At 42.8% G+C, this 17,934-nt stretch overlaps 1 protein-coding gene across 1 annotated transcript in view; it reads left to right on the top strand.

The window, feature by feature from the left end:
• Positions 1 to 17,260, top strand: part of SPA17 (sperm autoantigenic protein 17) — a 382,615-nt gene extending 365,355 nt beyond the window's left edge. Inside the window, exon 7 of the mRNA XM_069614536.1 lies at positions 16,820 to 17,260. The gene's annotated coding sequence lies outside the window, so the exon portion shown is untranslated. The remainder of the gene's footprint in view (positions 1 to 16,819) is intronic.
• The last annotated feature ends 674 nt before the right edge of the window (positions 17,261 to 17,934 follow it).

Below are 17,934 nucleotides of genomic sequence, written 5' to 3'. Positions count from 1 at the left end.
CTATCGACTAGGAGTTAGGTAGTTACTACGGTGAGTAACTTTGTTATTTTCAAACATGACAATAAGCACCTCTAATTCTGCAGCCTGTGCCAAAAAGTGAGACGATAGTCTGTCATTACTTCCCCATTAGCCCTGTGTCATACCAGAGCAGCACCTGAATGCCTTTCTCCATCAGTTTGATCAATTTCTGAAGACCCGTCAATAAAGAGAACCTCCCCCGCTGCTAGAGCATTCTCCTTTACCGTCAGGATTTCATCATAGAATTGCTCATAATTAGTGCTATCATGGGGCCTCATTACACGGTAGGCGGTAAGGGTTTAGCGGTACCGGTAAGGGCACCGGTACCGGTAAACCCTTACCGCCTTACTACGAGTTCCCTTTGCGGGACACGACCTTAACGGGTGGTTTTACCAGCCATTAAAGTAGGGTGCCGCAAAGGGACCTCGGTGCTAATTACGGTACCGCAATTTGCGGTACCGTAATTACCACCTTCCACATTCCCATTATGCCCTATGGGGGCAAAAATAGGAATGGGGAAGGGCCTTGGTGAATGGGGAATTACCGGCCCCGCTCACCTTGGAGTAGGCCGGTAATTCCGCCATCCATCAAGGCTGACACGTTAAAGTACCAGCAGCAACCATGGCACTAATAGCACCATGGTTACCGCACAAGTGTAATGAGGCCCATGGACTTGCTCATCCGCTGCCAGTGGTTTGGCTACAAACGTGGCAGGATTCACTATTTTACACCCAACTATTTTGATTGCTGGATTTGATATAACCACCTCATAAGGAGACCTCTCTGAGATGTCAGCGTACCCTTAGGTTTCTCCAATACAGCAAATAATGCTTGCTCAATTAATAGTCCTGGAACACCACATCACGATGCTTGTGGACTTCTCAATAGTGAACCCGGCTCCTGCCAGCGACTGTTCACAAGGAAAGTGCCCTCATAACTGGGTCTAGAATCCCACTATATGCTAAGGGTTTGTACCCTAATGTGGTTCTCTGTTCGAGTACTTCTGTCATAACTGTTCCATTTGTGTGCAAAAACAAATGGGATTCTTCAGAATGATTGGGAATCCCTAAAACTGGAGCTGTACAAATTGCTTTTTTCAATTCATCAAACCCTTCCTCCATTTCCTCAGTTCATTCAACGTTTTTTTTATTCACCTGTGCTTTCTTCAAAGCCTGCAAAACGGGTCTTGTATATGAACTATAGTCAAATACCCATGCTGTGACATAATTACAAAAACTGTTGCATTTGCTTTATTGTGTGCGGTTTTGGAGTTTTCATAATCGCCTCAGCTCTTTCAGGTGTAACTTTCTTTCCTTCATGCGAGATCAACTGACCTATGTATATCGCGTCTTCTTGACAACATTGCAATTTCTCCTTGTCCACTTTTATATCCTTTGTCTGCTGGAATAATCATCAGCTGAATTGAGTCTCGTCTGCATTCTTCCTTTGTTGTACTACAAATGAAAATACTGTCTACGTACTGCAGCACAATACTCGGCAGATCAATATTGCTCAGGTCCATCTGCAGGACCCTATTAAAGATCGATGGAGATTCACAGTACCCTTGGGGCAAACATGCTTTTCAGTTTAGTCTGACGGAACGTGAATGGCATAAGATCTTGGGAATCCTTATGCAATGGGATTGAGAAAAACACATGTTTCAAGTCAATCACCGTGAAATATCGTGCTTCTGGGGGAATTATACATAAAATCGTTGCAGGATTTGGAACCAGAGGAAACTCTGCCTCTACAATCTGGTTAATCAGCCTCATGTCCTGAATTGAACGCCACAAACCCTCTTTCGATTTTTTTTCACAAGATACACTGCGTTATTACACAGTGACTCTGATGTCACCAAAATGCATTGTCCCATCATAGCCGATATATAGTCTTAAAAATACCCTCACCTGCCTCTCGAGACATAGGATACTGCCTTGCTCGGGGTAAAATTGCTCCTGGTTTCAGCTTAATTTTAACTTCTCCCACCCCTTCAACAGGCCTACGTTATAGGGGCCTGTAGTCCATAAAGAGGTAAGCACCTTTTCAATGTCCTCATTCAAAAATGCGGGATGCTGCCGCACTATCATTATTCTCTGTGGGATCTCTCTTCTTTCTATCCTAATCCCAATCCAATAAGTGATGCTCATTTCAAACACCACTTCAGTTTCTTTCTTTAAACATATCCTCGTCAGTGACGTTAGTCAATCTGTACCCTTCCCCAATGGAAATTACTGTTCTCCATAGCCTGCCCTTGTCATAAATTCCTTCGAGCATGTCCAATTCTCCTCGCACTATGGTTACCTGTAATTCTAGGGGAATAATCTGTCCCCCCTCTTCGTCCATAGGTACATGTGACCTGAACAGGAATGCATCAGGTATCCTCGTAATCTTGCCCACTAAGCCGGGTACCCATGTTAACAAAATGCGGACCCCATAGTGAAAGACCTCTGGCTCTAACAGTGTAACTCACAGAGCTATCTGTCCTGTAAATTGCATGATGAATTTGCCCATGTTCAAATAGTGTGTTCCTGCTGTTGAACACACTATACATTCGTCAGTGAAGGAAATTGTCATATTTAACTGTGTCGTTAAATCCTGGCCCAGAATACTAACTGGTGTCTGCCTTGAATATAAAAATGGGACAGACATATCACGCTCTCCTATAGACTGGTAATTTCTTATTGAAATGAACTCTGCTTGTAGTTCCAGAGAAGACTTGCGTATTCATGGCATTTCCCAATAACGAAAGTGTTCCCTCCCGTATACATGAGCATGTTGCCCCAGTGTCTATTAAAAAATAAAAGATTTGCTTCCTATGGTAACATCAACCCTTGGTTCCTCTTGATGATTTGGCATTACTGATAGTAATGAACACATCAAGTCACCCTGTGAGCTGTCCTATTGTGGATACATGCATATTGCTGTGCCTGTAAAAGGACTCCCTCCCACAACAGACACCCACTACTCAAGGAGTCAATAATTGTGCTGTGTTTGCACTCTGCTGTATCTGCATAGGTGCGTGCGGTGACTGCCCTTACGGCGGATTCAATGGTGCTTGCTGTGGTTGTAAAGCCGGTTGCGTTTGCAGTACTTGTGCCTGATACACTGTCTGATCTTGGGCAAACCCGTCCCTGCCTTGGAAGCTATATGCTGGAGGATAAGCTGTCCACCTCTTGAGAATTGTCCATTCTGCTCCCACATGTTCACGCAATATGTCCTGTCATTCCACATGTCCAACACACAGGAGGGAGTCTTCTAATCTGCCCTCCCTGCATGCTTTGATTATCCTACTGCACATTCTGAAAACCTTCTTGGTTGTTCTGAAAGCCTCCTTGATTATTCTGAAAACCTCCTCTTCCTCTAAAACGAGTTCCCCTGCCTCTCGGCTTGAACCCATTCCCTCCTTGGTCATGTTGTCGTTGATTATCTGCCTGTGACATACATGCTACTTGGTGCGTTCCCAGGCCCTCTCTGCTTGTCAGTACTGCTCCCTCTATAGCGTACTTTGACAATTTCATCTGAACTCATTTAGGTTCCTCAAGTGAAAAGGGCAATTCCTGTTTGGACAGACAAAGAAAAGGGCAATTCCTGTTTGGTCAGACAAAGAAAAGGGCAATTCCTGTTTGGACCTGTTCGGACCAGGAGGATCCCTGGACCGAACCCCTGCTTAGATAGCAGGTAAGCATGCACCAACATGCGTCTACTCCCTCTGTCCCGACAGGCCATCCCCACCCCTCTGGTCCCTCTGTGATGTTCCCTTGTACCCCCCCCTTCTTGCACACAGGTGTTGCCTGTTTTGCTTCTTATACCCCCCCCAGCCTACTTCTGCAGGAGTCTGTCCTGATACATTCTGGTTTTACCATCACCGTCTTGTGGCCAATGCTGTATTTTACTTTTACGGACTTCATTGATTCACAGTGCATCACCCTTTCCCATGATCGCCATGAATCGTGCTGTTCCCATCTTCATCTTGTATCCAGACTTGCAACATTATGTGTTACTACTGACTTCTGCAGTTGTATTCGCTATCCCCTCTTGCTTCTCTGCTCTTTTTGACGGCTTACTCTGTTCTCTCCTCCTCTCCCTTTCTCCCCTTACTTTCTTCTAGGCACTTACTCTATCAGAATGGTCCCGGAACCTAGTATGATAGCAACCTCCTCTGTCTCCTCCTCCCTCCCCTTACTTGTCCCCCCCACCACTCCAGCATTATCTGAAATGTCGTCAGGCCTAGTACGATAGTCGCTTGTTGTGTTCCTCCCCTCACTTTCTGCACCCCTCCCCCTCACCTTTTTTGTTTTCCTCCAGCTCTACCAGAAATGTTGCCAGGCCTAGTCGCCTGTCTGTTTCCATTTCCTTCCAACTCTTCCCCTCCCCTCCTTACCTATGTCTTAGCTCTTGCACTATCTGAAATGTCATCAGGCCGAGTACAATAGTTGTTTCACATCCTTACTGTTCATGGCCTGTAAGAATGTCATTGTATTTTCCCTTGTTCCCTCCCTTGCCTTGAAGCGCTTTGAAACACATTGTGTATAGGCGCTATATAAATAAACTATCATATCATATGTTTCCTAGCATCTTCCCTCTTCTTATTTCTCTCTTGCAACAATCGGCAATGATGCGCAATGGTAAACGGTATTTCTGCCCGTGGTTTTGCTTCCATTCCCACTAGCTTCTTGAGCTGTCTCTGTACCTGTTCTGGCAGTCCCTGACACAAAATATCATAGAATACAGGTATTGATTTCCCCCACAATTCTCGAGTTTCCAAAGACCACCGTTCTTGAAAATTTTGAATGTAAGAAAGCAGATCTTCGTCCTCTCATCTTATGTGCCATAAGTGCACCCATATCTGACGTGTCAGGATATTGGGCCTCATCACGACTTGGGCACTATTAGCGCCAGCGCTATCTGCCCTACCGCCGAACCCCCCGGCTAGTAGCGCCGGATCACGAGTTCGGCGGTAATGGTATTCCCCATTGAGCCCATTTGGGAATGCCCCATTCCCCATTGGGCTCAATGGGGAAATTTCACGCTTATACCGCCGGCGGATTTCCCTAATATAGGGAATTGCGAAATTCCAAAGTCGCAATCTGCTCCCATCGTCTGCCTATCCATAGTAGGGACAATGGTTCCTGATCGCCTTCTCCCTGGCATTGACCTTAGTCTGCTCACATATGGTGGCGATTTCTCCCCTCTCACTGTGAGATCACCCTTTAGGTCGCTCTGGGTACGCCATAGGCTCTGGTGTCCTTTCTTTAGGTTGGTCTAAGTCGCACCATCTCAGTTCCTTGTCAGTCTGGAAGCACCCCTCAGGACTGCATGCACTCGCACACTCGTCCCCCCCAGAAGGTTTCCCTGTCTTCGTCTGACGTATCTTGTCCCTAGCTAGTATGGCTGTCATCTTTCTTGTCTCTGTTTAGAGTCCACCTGTTCGAAGACAAGGCTCTATGCTCGATACTAAACAGGCTTCCTTCCTTGCCTCGTGAATGGGCAATTTCAGATCGATCTTCTTTTCCCCTGTTCTTTAATTCACTTTTTGTCCTCATCTCCTGATACGCTTTATCAATCCTGTCTCTGATAATTCCTATCTCAAAATTCTACTCTGTTTCCCCTAAAGGGTCCTGGCATTGCATCTTTGGGAGAAACTCCTCTGTCTCCCCATAATACTATCGGACTTGGTTCCATTAGTTCTTTCTCAATGCGATCAATGTCGTGAGCCCTCTGTCTTCTCTTTTGTTCCATTTCCTCGTCAAATTCCCTGTGTTTCTTCGCTTCCCTCTCTTTCTTCTTCCTGTTTTTTCGCTTCCCTTCTTTCATTTGCCCTACGCACCTCCTCGCCTTTGCATTCTTTTCCCTCTCAATTTCTGTTCTTCCTCTTCTCTCTTCTTTTCCGGCCTATCTCGTTCTTCGATTACTCGGTCTATTGTCATATTTTCTTTGTTCTTCTTCTCTTTCTTCCTTTCTTAGCTGTTCTTCCTGATTCATCTGTTCTCGTCTTTGTCTACTCTTTATTTTTATACTCATCTTCTTTCAATCTTTTCTTTCGTTCCCTGTCTTTTTTATCCTGCTCATCTTTATCTTCTCCTTGCCTCACTTCCTCAATGCGCTTCCCATCAAGTTTGAGCAATATCTGACCACCCACCCATCCATTCATTCTGTATGAGCGCTATCTCGTCAGCTTTGTCTTTTTCTCCTTTCCATCTCTTAATTCCTCGTTCGATCTCAAAGGTTAAAATTTGACAGTTCATTTTTCTCTTTGTCCTGTAAGACTTTAGAGATCACTTCCTTTTCTGACATCCTTTCTGGACTCTCGTCACTGCTATAAGCAGGTGGTTCATGTATCAGATTACTATACCATGTTGTTGCCTTTAGTTCCCTTAATGGATACAATCCATCATCCTTTGCACCATCGTCATTTACTTTAGGCGCAGTAGGGGAGCAGAAAGCTCAACACCTCCCTCTTTACACTGGTTAAGCATCCAGTCTTCAGGAGGCGTGTCTTTCCGTTTCTCCTGGTACATCTTACAAAGCTCTAAACTAGGTAACCATTTTTCCAATTTCTTTCCCGTGTACGCAGCATGCAAGTATGTGGTCATGTGTTGTAAAACCACTTTTGACAGTGATCCCCTTGTGGCCATGACATGAAAATCTTATCTGTTGTGCCCTTAACCCATTCTGCCCGGTATTGCTGAAACTTGTGTGCGTGTTTTGGTAGTTGCTTACACAGGTGTACTAGTGGAGTAACATCCCTCATTGCGACGAGTCTCAATTGACTGTCAATACTTACCGTTATTTCACACACAAAGAATACGTTTCAGAAAAATCATAAATATGAGCGCACACCACTCGTTGCCACTTCAAACCTCTATTTCATACTTTACTTCAATCTACCTATTCAGTAGGTACCGATAATGACTAAATAAAATTGAGTTTTTTACTCTCAGCCTCTTGACACAATCTATTGTTTGTCACTTTTTTCGACATCTCATTCTTTTCTCTATACAAAAATACATAATGTACACAAACAGACAGCTCTGATACTCTGATGGGAGTGTAAGTTATTTCCTTTCACAGACCTTATCTTACGTGTCGTCTTCTGATCTACTTTGATTTTGAAATAACTTCTTCTAAACATTCCTTGAACGTGGGATTCTGGGCTGATCTGTGAAGCTCCTCGTCATATACCTTATTTGACACTCTTCGTCATTCACTAAATACCCAACCAACCCTCCGTTACTTTCTTCCCATTATCACTTTCCCCAATTATTATTCATTCATTTTTTGCCACCTTTCTCAATCTACTGACCATTCGCTTTTCAGCTCCTCACCCTCTGGATCTTCTCCTCTTCAACCGGCCACCGTCTATTTCGGTCCGCTCAGCTCCTTGTGGAAACCAGGAGGGGATTTTGTGAAAGAGGGACCCGTCCTACCTATGTCTATTGTCTTGCAAGTTCTTTTTAGCCGCTATCCACAGGAAGCCTTGCGGTCTGTCAGCTAAATGGCAGAGGACGTCCGATATTCCGAGACCCTTAAAAGCTTACTGGGTCGATGGATTGTTAACCATCCTACATCTGCTACCACGTGAACCCTGGGACTTGGGGCCTTTTAAGATGAGGTAGCAATATAGAGATGGATGGGGATGCAGAACTTACTCATACATCAATAATCAAACCGACTCAGGGAATTGGCAAAACATTGTAGTGTTTTATTAACAAATATCTAAAATAGGGAGTTACAAAGGACATCAATGGACGTTTGCTTGATTTCTCTGAAATCACTATGTGAAAAACAGCATTCTTATACTAAAAATGTGTCACTACTGACGTCATCCTCCGGGGCTAACTAAGAAGACCTACTAAGGAAAGTCATAGGCTTAAAGGGGACATAGAGGTATACTTTCCATACTGACGGGGGGTTGTGATTGGGTCGCTAAGATCAGGTGGACAAATAAGCCCATCACAAGTGCAAGTCATTGTCTGTGTCATATTAATATTCAACACCCTATTGGATTCTTAAACTATAGGGCTCATTGATACGCAGCCCTCTATAATTGGTTGGCACGCTTGTACCCTTTTGGAATATTCCACTTGCTAGCAGCACGCAAGCTGGTTACCCCAGGTGCTGGGAGGATTGGCCTGGTCATGTCTCACCACCCAATTAGCCTTCATCCATCATCCCTCCTGCAGTCTGCCATTCTTTGAACTCAGCCATGTAGAGGCTCACTCTGACTGAGAATGAAAGGAGGTGTGGCATAGTCTTATCTTCTGGTTTCGGTTTAGCTCGACCCACAGTCTATTTCTCCTTCACCATCAGCTATTTTCCAACTGCGCCACACTTCAAGCCCTCGTCATTCACTGGGTTTAAGTTTACTAAAGTGCATTGTGGAACATCCAGATTCTATACATTCCTATGAATATACATTGGCGCATTGCCTCAATGTATTTACTATGTAGCCAGCCTCAGGATTATTTTGTCTACTTGTGTTACTGCATCTGTACAATTGTAAAATGACTTTGCATTTTCTTCACTGTTTCTTCGCACGAGCCATCTTCATTTCGATCCCAAAATGTTGCTTTACTTCGATACTTTATCCTCAGATCCTATAGAATGTCTATATTCCTTCTTCATTTGTGTCTTTTATCAGTGCGTCAATTCTGCTTCATATGACGTCACCAGTCTCCTTTCCCGTTCGTTTTCACACTTCTTCTGGGACTTTTTCTAGAAGACCGTTATTTCTTCGTGAATGCATATAGGGTTTTCTCAATGGATATCTTGTCTCAAGGATTCTTTGTGGTATAGGCATCCTCACTGGTACTGCACATGTTGCAATTTCCGGTTCCCAACATATAGGCAACATGGGGGCAGAGCTTCTGGTAGGGCTATTTGGCTCTTCCTCTACAATATTCCTTGTCCTCAACTTCTTCACTCTTTTGAGCACCATCCTCCTCTGCGATGTTTACCCTTCTGGACACATTCTTGGCTCACATGAGCTTCCCACTCCTCTATACTGCTATTGCTTTTGATTTATTTCCCGTTCTGAGCACCTTCTTTGGGCCCCTGAGCACATCCCCTATATTTTACTATCACTCTCGGGATCTTCACCCCTCTGGGAACCTTCTTCTCTACTCTGAGCACCACCGACCTTAGCACTACTATCACTCCCAGGTTCTTCTTTACTCCTTTGAGCTCCTCCCTCCTCTGTAATACTCTTGCTTTCGGGTCATTCACCTCCTGGACACCTTCCCTATATTCAGCTCCTCCCTTACTTCTCTTTGCCCCTCACTCCTTCTTACTAGGGCCCTGCTCTTTGGCCAACCATCTCACACTCCTGCTTCTTGCTTTAGTACCTCTTTCAGATTCTTGGGCTACCATTGCCATCCCTCTGGGCTTCTGCTCCAACCACTCTTCTGCATCCTTAGGCACCAATTTGTTCAGCTGTCTGGTTCTATCCTCCAGACTTCTGATTTCGCCTCTGGCAAGCTTTTAAAATTCTCCTTTCACCTCCAAGCTGTACTCCCTCTAAACTCCTATTCTGGCTTACTGGCTTTTATAGTGCTCTGTTATCCCCCCCTAGGCCAGGCTCTTTGTGATGGTCTTCGCTCTCGTAGTGAACATAGTGTGGAGCCGGGATTGACTGTCTCCCCTAGATTCACCTGAACTTACTTTGGGCTTTATGTACCAGACCAAGCGTTTGTTTAGCCTGTCTGCCTTTTTGGAATCCAAGTCCTCGATGTTAAAGCGTAGCCCTGAATGGGATGGACACAAATACCTTGCTTCCCTGTCATGTGAACCTGCTGCTGGCAAATTGCTTGCTAGTCTCTCTAACCCTTTTAGAATGTGAAAAGAATACTGGTTGGCATTAACATTTCAACTTCATATCACCTGTGAGGGAACACTGTGCCGCGAGAATGGGTAAGTTTGTATCCATGGCTACAAATGCAGCCGGAACTCCATGGCCTGGCAATATTGTACCACACATGAGCGATCAGGGCTCGCAGAAAATCTCCCTGGGCCTTTGAAATTACTACTTTTGTACTAAAGGAAGTTTTCCAATATTAGCAGTGTCATTTTTAAAAGCATCTTGTTTGTCAAACTGTCTGCGGATGAATCAACGTGTTTGTTTTTGCTCTTGAGGACTTTGGGTCAGGCTAGAGAGAGCTTAATGCCCTCTTGTCTTGGGGAAGGAGGTCCGTAGGAATCTATTCTGTGATTGATGTCTGCCTTGAGATGGGGGTCCAGTGAGTGGGACCAGAGGGCTCTCCCCATTCCACCCATAAGCCCATCAACTTCTATCTTGTGGAGCAACCTGGCCCCCTTGGCCACGCCAGTAGGGGTCCCCAGGAACAGGCTGGGGACATAGTCAGAGGGCTTTATTCAACAATTGGAGATGCCAATGGAAATATCCCTTTGTGGCAAACGCGGACAGTGTCCTAAATAAGTAGCACCAGTGATCTGCAGCGATCAGAGCTTTCTAAACCAGAAGATATATTCACCCAAGTGGACCAAGTGGCTGGCTGTTTGGCTGGCCACTCTGTTCTTTGCTGATTACAGCTGCTCCAGCGAGTGCTGTCGGCAAGAGGAAGACGCCGTTTACTTCATTTGTGGAAACCTGTGCCTGTGAGTGGTGTTCAGGAGCTCTTGCCTGCGTTCTCATTGTGGACATTGTGGACATTACGTTTGGTTTACGTTTGGTTGCGTTGCTTAAGCTTCTTTTTCTATCTTCTCTAGTTAACTGAGCCCGCTCTCAAGCCCCGCCCCACCTCCCGACAGCCTACATCAGGTCCCGTGCCTGCGCACCCGCGCCCGCACCCAAGTGGACCAAGTGGCTGGCTGTTGTGTGTTGTCGTTTTTTTCATCTCTGTTAATAGGGGAGCCGCTACTTAGTGGCTTCAAGTGTAACTATGAGGAAACTTAAAATACCGCAGATGCGTAAAGAAGCGGGTGCTGACTTTTTCTCAGCAGTGAGCACAAGACGTGCTAGTCTTGCCCGTGCTGCTGCCTTACCTTTGCCTGAAGTTAAAGATGAGGAGGTCGAATTGTTGCAGTATGCACAAGAGTGCTCCCTGTTGGGAAACAGAATGGGGAGACCATAGACTCCTCTCAACCATTATTTGGGGATGAGGAGATATCTAATATTATGGGTGATAAAACCAAGGCTCTGGGTTCTGGCATTGACTCTGAGCTGCAGATACCTGATAATGACAACGGTTTTCCTAGTGACTTTAATTATGACAATTTGCTGGATTTATCTAATCAATTTCCAAGCCATGCTCCGAATTCAGTTACAAGTATGCCTGACACATCGGCATCTGATTTCTCTATGATGATGAGTCTCTTTAACTGGCTCATACTTACTGAATTGCAGAATCAAACGATATCTATTGGGGATTTAGTCTCTGAAATGTCTTTGCTCCCAGGTAAATTATCTGATTCATTGAGTAAAATTATGACGGTAAGGCTGGATGACAATTTCAGGTGAATGTTGTTAGCTCTGGTCCTATAAAGTCTCTCTCTGTTCAGTCAGCAGATGAGATTATTGTTATACCTGCTACTCAGGATTCTGCTGTGGGGTTCGGCATGGGTAGTACCAAGTCCGATTCCGTGGATAAAGTTCAATTTGAACAGGTGGGTAAAGTTCCCGGAAAGATAGAGGAGCCGGGTGTGAATGATTCTAAACTCTCTAAAAGACAAGGGAAAAAGTTGGCCAAATTGAAGAAAAAAAATAATAATGCTTATAAGCAAGGAGGGCAGATGAAGTCTTCTAGAAAATTCCTCAGAGATCTCACTTACGAAGAGGTTGCTGAGGTACAACTAGTTGGTGTAGAGAAAAAATTGCAAAGCAATAAGTCTGTAGGAATGAAAGACCAACTTTTAAAAAAAAAAGTAGAGGTATTGATCAATTCACACAAAGTTCCTATTTTGAAGGGGACCATCTACTTTGTGATATTCTGAAAAAGAAAAACCACTAAGATGATCTATATGAGATTTTTAATGTTGCCCTGCCAGATGTATCCTTGGTGGAATCACAAAGTCCTCTAGACAGCGAAGATATTATTCTGGCTAACGAAAAAGGGTCTGTCATGCTTGAAACAAAGACTAGTAAGGAAGGTGTACTCAGTCATGAGGCCGTCCCAGTGAGGAATCATGTAGGTATTTCGGTTAATACTGGAATGGGTAGTCACAATTGGAAAATTGTGTCGGGTAAAACATCTAACGACATAAATACTGAAGCAAAAAAGAGAGAAACCGCTGTAAATCCTGAAAGGTCTGTCAGACATGTCTCCAATATGAGTAATGAGAAGGATACCAAACAGACTGCGAATAATGAGGCCTTCTATGAATCCTTAATAAAAACACTCAAGGAAAAACACTCGAAAGACCTGTCCAATATGTTGGCAGGACAATCACTGGGTACAAATGATGTTGGAAGCTACGAGGAATACTGTGCTGATCGGGGTGAGGGGAGGTCTGGAATGATTAATCCTAGTGTTCAAGAAAAGGGTATCGAACAGTCACTGGATTACCCGATGCTTGACCTAAAAGAACCCGTAAGGCCGGAGCTACCGGGGTTTGTTCTGACAACACTTTTTAATGACCCTACCATGCCCTCACTAAATAGGCCATTCATACTATTTTTATTGGGTCAAATTCCTGATCTTACCTTGATCACTTTTGCCGACATTGACTTAGTTGACTACATACATAGACAACGTCTCGATTACGTTCGTCTAGTTATTCCATCACCTTTGGTTAGAAATCTTCTCCTGAAAGAGGCAGAACAGCTTCAACGAAGAGGCTATGACATCTTTGAACACGTATATACTCAACGTGGTGGGGGGGGATCTGTGCCTGTAACTGAGAAGTCAGATACACAAGATTGGAGGTGGCTTGCCCTGACCCTACGTGAATCTATTGATACTCTTAAAAAACTGTTGAAGCCCCTTTAGTACCCAAAAAAATAATCTCAAATACTAAGCTGGAATCCGCGAGGATCTTCCCATCTGCTGCACAATTCCAGCCTTATGAATGATCTAGCCCAGTATGAGTTTGCCTGCATTCAAGAAACCTTGTCTAGGGTTCACCTATGCTGGGAGGGTTTCACGGTTTCGTCACTAACCGCAAAAGGGGGCAGGCGTGGTAGACCTAAAGGTGGTCTTATAACAGCAGTGAAAAATGTCATTGACCCTAGAATCACGGGTGAATGGGCTTTTTCGGACCACTTTTTAGTGGTGGGCTACATATTAAAGTTTAATGCGGTGGACACTGCATTTCTGTTAGTGAATATATATTGTAACTAGGCAGATTACTCTGATAATCAATTAAGGTTGGAACTGTGGAATTTGGGTTCATTACTTGAAACCTGGTTGGTTGCGAATCCTGGGGGACACATTGTTATTGTTGGTGACCTAAATGCTGATATTCCTGTTGATTCTCCTCTTGGTGACCTGTATACTGGTAACTATGAGACCGTATTACCAGCAGTTGATAACCCCAAGGGTCGAGGTAGAATTTGGTCGCATTTTATTGAGATCCGGGGATTGGTAGTTGTGGCTAATCCTCTTCCTACTTGGAAAGCGCGAGGTTACAAATCCGCTATTGATTACATTATTTGTTTGGTGGGTGTGTTCAACTGTACTGGAAGGCTGGACATCATTGATACTAATCTCAGTGACCACTGTATGATCTCTCTTGAATTGGACACTGTGGGTCACTCAAATTCAAAAATGATGTATAATCATCCCTTGGAAATTAATCATGCAGGGAATAGAATTAAATGGACTGAGAAAAAAAACAGTTCATTCACTGCCACCATGATTAAAGACTATGAGTCCTTTTCTGATAATCAACGGGTCGATACATATTCGGCTGTTAAATTTACAGACTATATTATTAGTTCTCTTAGAAAAATTGAGGATTCCTTTGGCAAGAAGAATATAGGTAATAATCTTAAGACCCATTATTTTGATGGGGCAGTGAAGGACAGGAAGTGTCGGATGAGGAAAGAGATCAGACAGGTTTGGAAAGCGGGGTATGATATTACTGATACTGTGGCCATGGTAAAGAAAATGAAGCAAAAATATAAAAATTGGTCTATCCAACATCGCATGGTTAAATATCAGAGGGATGGTGAAATTATGTTAAACTCCCTACGAGGACATAACTCCAGCAATTTCTGGAACTTAATTAACAACCTTGAGAAACCTCAATCCTATTAATGAATCTACCTGGCTGGGACATTTTGCCAATCTATATCACACTAAAATCATGATGTAAAAGATGCATTGAATTGTGGATCCCAATGGCTCTTGAAATTTAGCACGAGGGACATCGTTGATTTAATATCTAAACCTAAAAATTCGGGTGTGCTTGGGCCGAACAACCTCTCCAATAAAATTTTCAAACGTGAACCTCTGATATGGGCAAAAATACTCTCTAGTTTGTTCAATAATATACTATTGACCAGAGTTCTTCCTCTGTCATGGAGGGTTTCTATTATTATCCCAATTTTTAAGAAGGGTTCCCGACAATGTCCCCTAAGCTATAGGCCAATTGCCATTTCGGATCCAGAATCCAGAATCCAAATTGTTTGCTTCAGTTGTATTGAAGGAAATTCACAAGTGGATGCTTCAAGGAAAGATTCTCGATATTGGATAAATCGGTTTTAGAAAAAATATGGGAACCGAATGTGGAGGGATGATACTTAGCTGCCTGCGAGCTGAAGCAATGAAGAAGGGTGCTTTACCTATCTTTGTTGCATCCATGGACTTAAGCTCCGCTTTTGATTTGGTGGACAGGATGACCCTTTGGCAGAGACTGGGAACATTAAATATGCCTCCAATTCTGTTGGATATAGTCAGGGTTATATACTCCGATACAGAAATAAGGGTAAGATTGGATGCTGAGGATACTCTTTCGAATGCACTGATTGTATACAACGGTCTGCGTCAGGGCTGTAGGTTGGCACCCACAATATTCAACCTTTACATGAGTGGTGCGAATACCGCCCTGTCGAATAAAGGCCTCAAAGCTCCCAAAATACAGAACATCCATTTAGCATGGCTAGCTTATGCTGATGACTTCCTCGTTATCGATAACACAAAGATCGGTCTTCAAAGATTGCTTAAAGCCTTTGAAGATTTTATTTCTTCTTTACTGCTGAAGATTAACTCGGCTAAAACCGTGATAGTTTGTTTGGGTAACAGAAATAAGAAGCTGGACTCGCTTACCTGGTCATGTGGTAAATCCGTCTTAGAGCCCAGCCTGTGTTTAAATATTTAGGTTTTGTTATATCAGGGTCCAATTTAAGATCAGTATTTAGAACTCAACTTAGATTCAAGGCGGACATTGCAATCCGTCAAATGAGAGTAATCGAATCCAGATATGGCAGATTCACAATGAGTCCTCTGAGAGAATTCTACACGAAAAAGGTCATCCCTAGATTAATCTATGGGGCGGAATTACATTCTCTTAAATACAAGGGGGATTGGTCATCCACTGAGAGTTACATCTGGAAATCTGTTTTGTATTTTTTACCTAAATCGATTCCTTTTCAGTTAATTCTGTATGAATTTGGTCTAAACTCTTTATTGGCTTACGTAACTTGGAAAAGACTAAAGCTGTGGAAGAAATGCATGTATAGTGAAACAAATACACTCTACTGTTGTGTAGGTCAGGACATTGGTAACCCTTTTATACACGAGTTGAATGCCGAAACTACAAATACTCTGAAATTTCTAGGTATGTCAGTAACCTCTCTCAAGAATAAACCCACACGGGTGAAAGAAAGTGTGATGGGGTTTGATTGGTTACATACAAAAAATATAATCTTGGACTCTAAACTCTATCATCAAGTGTGTGCTCTTAATAAATGGTTGCCAGTTATGGAACAGTATTTAGCCAATTATCCTAGTAAACGAATAAGAAATGATTTTATGCGTTCAGATTTAATGTCATTGCTACAAACCAGGTTAATTCCATTAGATCGACTGTGAAAGGGTCTTGGACCTGGTGTAGATTCTGCTGTGTAGAGGGGACGGTTGAGAATCTGCAGCATATCTTGCTGGTGTGTCTGGCACTCAAGGCCAAAAGACTTCTATACTTCAGTCAATATGTATCTAATACTGCTAATGTGGATAGGGATTTCATCTGGTATAGAATGCTACATTGTAGTAAAGGCAATTTAAATATTAGGGTTGCAATGTTTTTGAGAAATGTTTGTGATCTCTTTTAAAATGTATCGACTGTATTTAATGGGAGAGAATGTTAATCCTATTTGGTGACTTCTTTTTTCTGCTGTTTTTTTTTTCTCTGAAATTTTGGTCAATTGTTTTTTCTTGATTGGATGTGTACTTGTTCTTTGTATTTGATTCTGTATTTCTTCTTTTGTGATTGGTACTTATTTTATGTCAAAGTTGTGCAAATACGTTTGATAAAGTGTGTTTTTTTAAATATTTTGTAAGGTTTACATAAACCTTAACAAATAAATAAATAATAATATTCTTAGAAGGTGCAAATTGTGGGTTCAGCAAACCTCTATAATACATACTGTTTCACTCAACCTTGGAAGCAGTAACTACGTGAGTATTGTTCACAACTTTAACATATTGTTCTGATTGTGTCATTGGAATACAGCGTTTACTTTTGTTTGACAAATTAATGTCCACATAAAGTGAAAATATGTAGAAACATGTTTACAGTTCAGAAATGTAGATGCATACATCAATTTTACTTTTGTGCATTTTGCATTAAAAATGTGCTTACTTTAAGACCATTTCCATCGTTTCAATTGTTTTCAATCTTCCAGGAGACGCTGCACACCCCTTGACAACTTGAGTGTTGATACGAATTCTGGAACCACAGCGACGGCCGAAGTGAGGTACATCACAACCCAAAGAAGGAACACTACTGAACAAGCATTTTTACTACTCGAAAGTACTTTCTTGCCTACATGTATTCTGTTAGGGTCAGAGGAGCTTCTGAAAGCACACCTGGTTGTTGAAATAGTTGTTGGAAACAGGGAGTCAAGCGTTAAACATTTGATTCACTTTTCCCGTGCAATATTGTGGAACTATTTCTAAAAGGTAAAAAAATGGCCTGTTTTTAATGCACCACCAACAGCGAACCATCACAAATTCCATCTAAACATTGAACAAAGAATGTTGTAGCTTTAAAAACATTATACAATTGTTTTGTGATAAATGTACTTTTAGCACTATTTAAATAATAAAGGACCATTATAAAACAAGCGTTTTTCTACATTGATATATGACTGTGACCTATTCACAACTAGCCAAGATAACTATGGCCATAAGTGAAGGAACATGACTTCTTTTTATGGACAGAGATGTTCTTTTGTGAGAAGTGTGTACATTGTGTGTGGGGAGAAGGCCGGGGAAGTTGTTGCTGGGGATTTGTTCTTGCTACAGGAGGCACTGTTTTTGTTAGGACAGTAGGATGACTCACTACGTACACCATACTTGCTACCCACAGATTGTGTTCCACATTTTATGTAGTAAGGTCGCATAAGTGTTCAATGTATCAGTGTGAATCTGTACATTTGTGTGTCATCTATGCACTCATTATTTGCACAGTAATGTGTCTTGCACCCGGTGTCCTATGCTGCGTTACACAGCTGTTGAGAGCGCTTATCAATAAACATTGCACTGAGTGCATTGCAGAAGTTGATTATTTGTTTCGGCAACTGGCGTCCCAGTGCCGCAAACTGCTGCTAGTCCTTCTAACTATTGAAGATGGAAAACCTGTCCCTGGTCAGCGTACCCACAATGGCAAACAAATCCTAAATTCTAGTGCACTCATTCCAAATGAGGGGTAGCGGCATGAGATCAGACAACAGGAGGCTTCAAAAGAGTAAATCTGAACGAAAAGCAATAGAAACAATTCTTATTAGATGCTAGAAGT

This window comes from Ambystoma mexicanum, chromosome 9 (assembly GCF_040938575.1).
Source record: "Ambystoma mexicanum isolate Mex_15411 chromosome 9, UKY_AmexF1_1, whole genome shotgun sequence".
Classification (NCBI taxonomy): Eukaryota; Metazoa; Chordata; class Amphibia; order Caudata; family Ambystomatidae; genus Ambystoma; species Ambystoma mexicanum.
The sequence above is the reverse complement of the archived record's forward strand: the minus strand, read 5'-3'. Positions and strand labels throughout refer to the sequence as shown.